At 32.3% G+C, this 5,690-nt stretch overlaps 1 long non-coding RNA gene across 1 annotated transcript; it reads right to left on the bottom strand.

Moving 5' to 3' along the window:
* Positions 1-3,721: 3,721 nt before the first annotated feature.
* Positions 3,722-4,172, bottom strand: LOC130903352 (uncharacterized). Its single transcript, XR_009060721.1, has 2 exons — positions 4,048-4,172; positions 3,722-3,757 (listed from the first exon to the last, which is right to left on the bottom strand). It is a non-coding gene; the product is annotated as an uncharacterized LOC130903352 (long non-coding RNA).
* Positions 4,173-5,690: the final 1,518 nt, after the last annotated feature.

The raw sequence follows: 5,690 nt of genomic DNA, 5'->3' as shown, positions 1-5,690 counted from the left end.
GAATTTAAGATGCCATGGTTGCTTTGGAGAAAGCTTAAAATGAGCTTCCAAGAAATGCGGACCAGAATCTAAGTTTAATCGACATTTTACATTAACAGAATCATTTATTTACATTTTGAAAAGGTTATCACAAACCCTTTGATGAAGAAAAAATCTTAATTATGTTTTCTAATTGTTTTGAAGAAAAATGTTTACATATGTGTTTGACATTGAGGTTAAGTAGATTATTCTTTCATATAAGAAATACATGAATTTTTTATCGAGCTGGCTTTGTAAATACTATTTGGGAAGAGGTGATTCATTCATTAGTATTGGATATTGCCAACCTCTTTATTGCAATTTCTGTATTTTACAACAATGTCTGAAAGAGCCGCTTCATCTAAATTTTCCTACATTGAATTACTACACTCATTTGAAATTTTAAGTGCTTCTAAGAGTAAGACTAACTCTTGTAACCAACAAGAAGAATGTTCTAATAATGTCACTGATATTGAAGTTCCAATGAAAAAGAAACAGGAAACAAACATGAATACTGATGAAATATCCGAAGCAAGGGACCTATTGTGAACTCCATTTTGAAAGGACATTGGGGTAGCAAAAAACTAATTTAATAAAAAAAATGCATCGAATTTATTCATGAAAGTGAAGACAGATTTTTCAAATTCATCAAAAACAGTTTTCAACTGTCATATGATTTAATTAGTTAGTAATTGCTTAGCTGCTTACAAAACTCTACAGAATGTTGTTATTGAGTAGAGATTGAGTTCACTAATTCAAACAACTGACGATCTTAACTCAAATTATACTCGATATTTTTTTTATTTGTACAAAATATATAGAAACTAACAGAGAACATAGAAACAGGAGTCAGACAGTGTAATAGTAAGTGTGGTAATAGTAGTAGTACATGTCTTGGATTTTTCAATGTGAATATTCTTCTTATCTTCATAGTATCTTTTGAGGACTTTTACTTTTGCGATATGTTCAATTAACAAATTTTTAGCAGCTGTGTGTATGTCCTCAGTGTCGATTCATTGTACAATCAACAAATCAACATGTATACCATAAGTTTTTACATATATTTATTGAAATTAAATATTTACCTCTATTATTCAATTCACTTCCCCCATTTTGTTTTCTATTAGCATCTTCATTAACCAATCGAAGTATTATCTAATGTGGAAATTTTCAATATTGCCATTCATTTCTTTAATGCTTCTTTGACACTTCTCAATTTGTCACTGTGCAATCCAATCAAAAATTAATTCCATAATTGTATCCATTCAGGTTTCAGTTTAATATTGTAGATATCTTCGGTTCCATTTTCCATTTCTTCATTCCTATACAATTCGAAATTATGTATGATTGTAACATTCAAGTTCAGTTCAAATGATAAGCATTCTCACCTCTTATTCGAACTTATTCTTAAAGTCACACTCAGTAGTGAAAACATCAATTTCTTGTGAGCAAAATAGACAAGCTCAATTGCATCATATGGCCTATTCGAATTAATAGCTAAAAATAGAGCAGCTCACTCTGTAGGGTAGAATCTGAAGTTTCATTCACTGAAAAAGAAACAAAAAAAAAATCGCTCAAATTCACAGTTACAGTTTTAAAACAAACTTTTCACATCAACTTGATGAAAGTACTGAAGTTGCTTGCTAAGCTAATCTATTAGCCTTTGTTAGGTTTTGACCTCAATTAAAGCATAAAAGAAGAACTGCTTTTTTGCAAGTCTTTATCATCAAAACCACCAGGGGAAAAATTTTTAAGTATCTCAATTATTTAATTACATATAACGAAATAAAACAAAAGGATGGACGGACGACTGATGGTGCTCGTGCTATGAACTGAAGGTTGTAACTTTCATTAAGTCACGGCCTAAGCAATCCCGACTTTTTGCTATTCTGTGTGATAGAATGGGAAGTGAGCTCAAAGCATACCAGCTTCATTGTGAAGTAAGGTGGCTCTCAAGAGGTAAAGTGCTGTTAAGATTGTTCAAGCTTCTTGAGGAATTAATATTTTTCTTTTGCATATCCTTATTTCCTGTTCCTTGTTGTCCTCGATACTATTTTACACTTCTCACTTTGTTGTTTCTTGTTTTTTGTTTTCAACATCATTTTCCTCATCGTGGCTCTTCTTCACATTACTTTTATCTTGTTTTTGACTTATGGTTTCTTCATTATCTTTTAATATCGTAGTTATTTTTTTTTATATTTTGTATTTCAATTTTATTCCAGAACCGATATCCATTCGAGTATCCTATCACCTGAAGTTAAATATACTTAGATTACTTAGTGTCCGTCATTTACCCTCAATCCACTTTTCCATTAAGTTATGGAAAGTATGCTGGAGTTAATCAAGAATAATACCTCATTTTTTCATATATTCTTTCATTCGTTTACTTGTAGATTCTCCATCATTTCCGCTCTTACTTATGAACTTTTGTATCAAATTTAGTTTCAATCATTTTTATGTATTCTATTATCCAGTCTGACAATTAACTTTTGTGTTCCAGTGAAAATATTATAACATTCTGAAGAAAGCATTGATCAAAATGTATATTTCCAATGTTAATAACCCGTTACGGTTTTAGGTTGTCACTAGATTAAAACATCCTCCAAATAAAAGGTTTATTGATTTTTGGTCAAATATATAACACAACGTGGTGAGAGAAAAACTACTAGCTGACCTTACAATTAATACATCATGTCGCGCCAAAAGTGCTAATGAATGGATCATTGACAAACTGCATTGCTTAGGGTGGGGCACATTACAAGGATAGATCCGTCTTATGTGCCCCAGCAAAACCTCTCATTTAGAGGTTCTTTTTCCTTTCCCTTTTCCTTTTTCTTTGGTACCGCAGTTATTGCATTTCTCTCTATAACTTGTATAGTCTTCATGTAACCAGCCAGAGCACTGCAAACATCGAATCCATTCGCTCTTCTTCTTGGTACGGTAGTAATTCTCGTGACATTCTACACATGTGTTTTCATTTTCATCAGAACATTCTTCGCTAGATTCACTAAGCTGCAACTCTACTTCACTTTCTGATGACGATGATAAATCCCTCACAACAGTCTTCTTACGTTTTTTCTCCTGTATTTTTTTTTGTCTTCAAACAGTTTACGAGTTGTCAAATGAATTTTTGATGTCAAAACCTTAACAGATTGCTTCCTTTTACTTACTTTTTGTTGTTAACTTGTATTCCGCTTTCGTCCATGTTGTAGATTCTTTCTGGTTTACTAATCAAATCGTTATCAGTCAATACCTTCAACAACATTTCAAAATATTTATCGACATCCTGTCTATTCATACCACTAGCTCTTGCCAATGACAGGCCTTCTGCTTTACGTTTACTCAGGTCTGGATGACGCTTCATAAATCCTTGAAACCAATCCCAGCCTGCTGACTTCTTCTCATTATTGAATCGATGTGGCAATCGAAGATTTTCAGCAAAGTCGTAAGCTATAGACTGCAGTCTCGATGGCTCCAAGGGAAATCCGATGGATTCAAGCTTTTTAATGTGAGCTACAAGTTTTAGTTCGTTCTCATATCCCAATTCAGAAGGTCTTCCAATTCTCTGCTTACACCTCCAACCCTTGAGGATGTGTCTTCGCAATGTGCGCGAAGGTATTTCATATAAACGACTCGCTTCATTTACTCCCATTTTCTTATTTATTACATCCTCCACCGCCTTCTGCATACTTTTTTCACTCCATTTTCTTGGATCAACAGCTTTAACCTTTCCCATTTCCTAAAAAAAAATAATATTAAAAAGTAATCAAAATAAGAATTCAGGAATTATCTCCAAATGGGGCACATTAGCCGAAAAAAATCGGGGCGCATTAGACGATGTACAGTGTAATGTGCCCCACTTAAATAATTCTGATATTTGTTACGAAAAACGGAACGTAATTATAGGCAAATAAAAGTTAAATGAGGTTAGTTTTCGATAAAAACTTTAAAAACACGAAATAATATGGAGCAAATACTTTTAATCAACGTGAAAATAGATATAAAACAAATTCATGTAGTCATACAAACCTTTTAATCACTTTTTCTCACTAAAACTAAATAAAAACCAGCACAGTGTTGTTTACATCGCGGCCATACTTGGAACACTGACCAGCTAGGATCAAATAAGCGCCAAATTTAAAATGCTTCACTGAGTTTCGCAAGTGGGGCACATATCCGACTGGGGCACGTTTGCCTGGTTTACCCTAGACAATTTTTCAAATATTTCCCTATCATTTACAAATACTACTTGGTATGCGGTTTATAAGCAAGTCCATAATTCTATATGCTTTTAAAGTTATTCCACTTATTTTACAGTTTCCAGAAAAGAGTTTTTTGTTCTAATGAATTTTCGTTTTTAGTTTCGTAATCCGAATTATTTATTTATGCATTGAAGTCTCGGATCCATAACTTGTTGTTTTTGGTATTATTAGAATAAAAATATCCTTTTTATGTTTATAACTTAATATAATGACAGATACGCAATAACCTAAGCTGTCTAATCACACTAGAAGTCAATTTCACAACGTACTGGTATGTTGCCGTTTTCCCTTTCAACACAAAAAATATTCTAGGCACCGTTGTAAAATATTATTTTGGTTATATTACGATGTCTACATAATATATACTGTAATATCATTGTATAAAGAATATTCTTAATACAATGGTAATACTTTTATTACTCATAAAGGTAAGATTCCTATATGGACAGTTGGTATTACATATATGTCTACATCTTTTAATTTTATTTGTTTCAGATAGTTAAATCATCGTAACTATAGCGGTTTTATTTCGTGATGTGCAACGCGAAAATACGTTTTTTTCTTATTTTTCATTTCCGATACGTAAAGATATCATCAATTGATGATTTCGATTGGTTAACGAGATAAACATTTGAAAGTGTTTGATTTCAAAAGTCAACAATTGTCAGAAATATTATTTCAATTGAATGAAAGTAAGACGGTTAATAAGTGTTTTTTGTATATTAAAATTATATAAGTTTTTAAATGCCGTCGTCTTTGAGTAAAGAAACCAATTTGTATTACAAAAATTTGGTAGTGACAAAGTTCAATAACTGGTTGAAGTTGGTTAAGGAGAAGAAAAAACAAACTTATCAAAACCAAAACTCAACGGTATCATTCCAAGCTCCAAAGGAGGAAAAATATGCTAACGTTAAAAATATTATAGTGACTACTGCAGATAAGTTCGATTCGTCACCACCAATGAACTGTAGCGACGCCAATTCCAACGAGGTTCTAAACAGAAAAGATGTGAAGGAGGAGGAACATATGAACTTTTCGAAGGAGAGCTTTTAATCAATTGAAAGTGGAGAGTGGGAAATTTGTAAACTCATATACAGGTTTATAATTTTTTTATATTGAGTTTGTAAATTTTGATGGCTATATACAGTGTGTTTAATCAACTTTTTTTCGTAATCTATCTTGATAAAATTCCTGAAACGACACAAGGTACTCGATAATGGAGTTAGTCAAACTGTGTATTGACGAGAAAGACGAAGCGACACAGATACGCGAGTGAGGATGGCGGCGGTAAACGGAAGAAACGTGAGAAGTTGTGTGATGAGACGGAATCTTCGGCGGATTTCAAGGAAAAATTTTCGTTCTAATTGTTGATAAAAAATTTTTAATTTTTTCAATAAAGTTTGTTAAAAA

Source organism: Diorhabda carinulata, unplaced genomic scaffold (assembly GCF_026250575.1).
Source record: "Diorhabda carinulata isolate Delta unplaced genomic scaffold, icDioCari1.1 Dcau_43, whole genome shotgun sequence".
NCBI classification, from domain to species: Eukaryota; Metazoa; Arthropoda; class Insecta; order Coleoptera; family Chrysomelidae; genus Diorhabda; species Diorhabda carinulata.
Note: the sequence above shows the minus strand (reverse complement) of the source record. Positions and strands in the feature narration are given on the sequence as shown.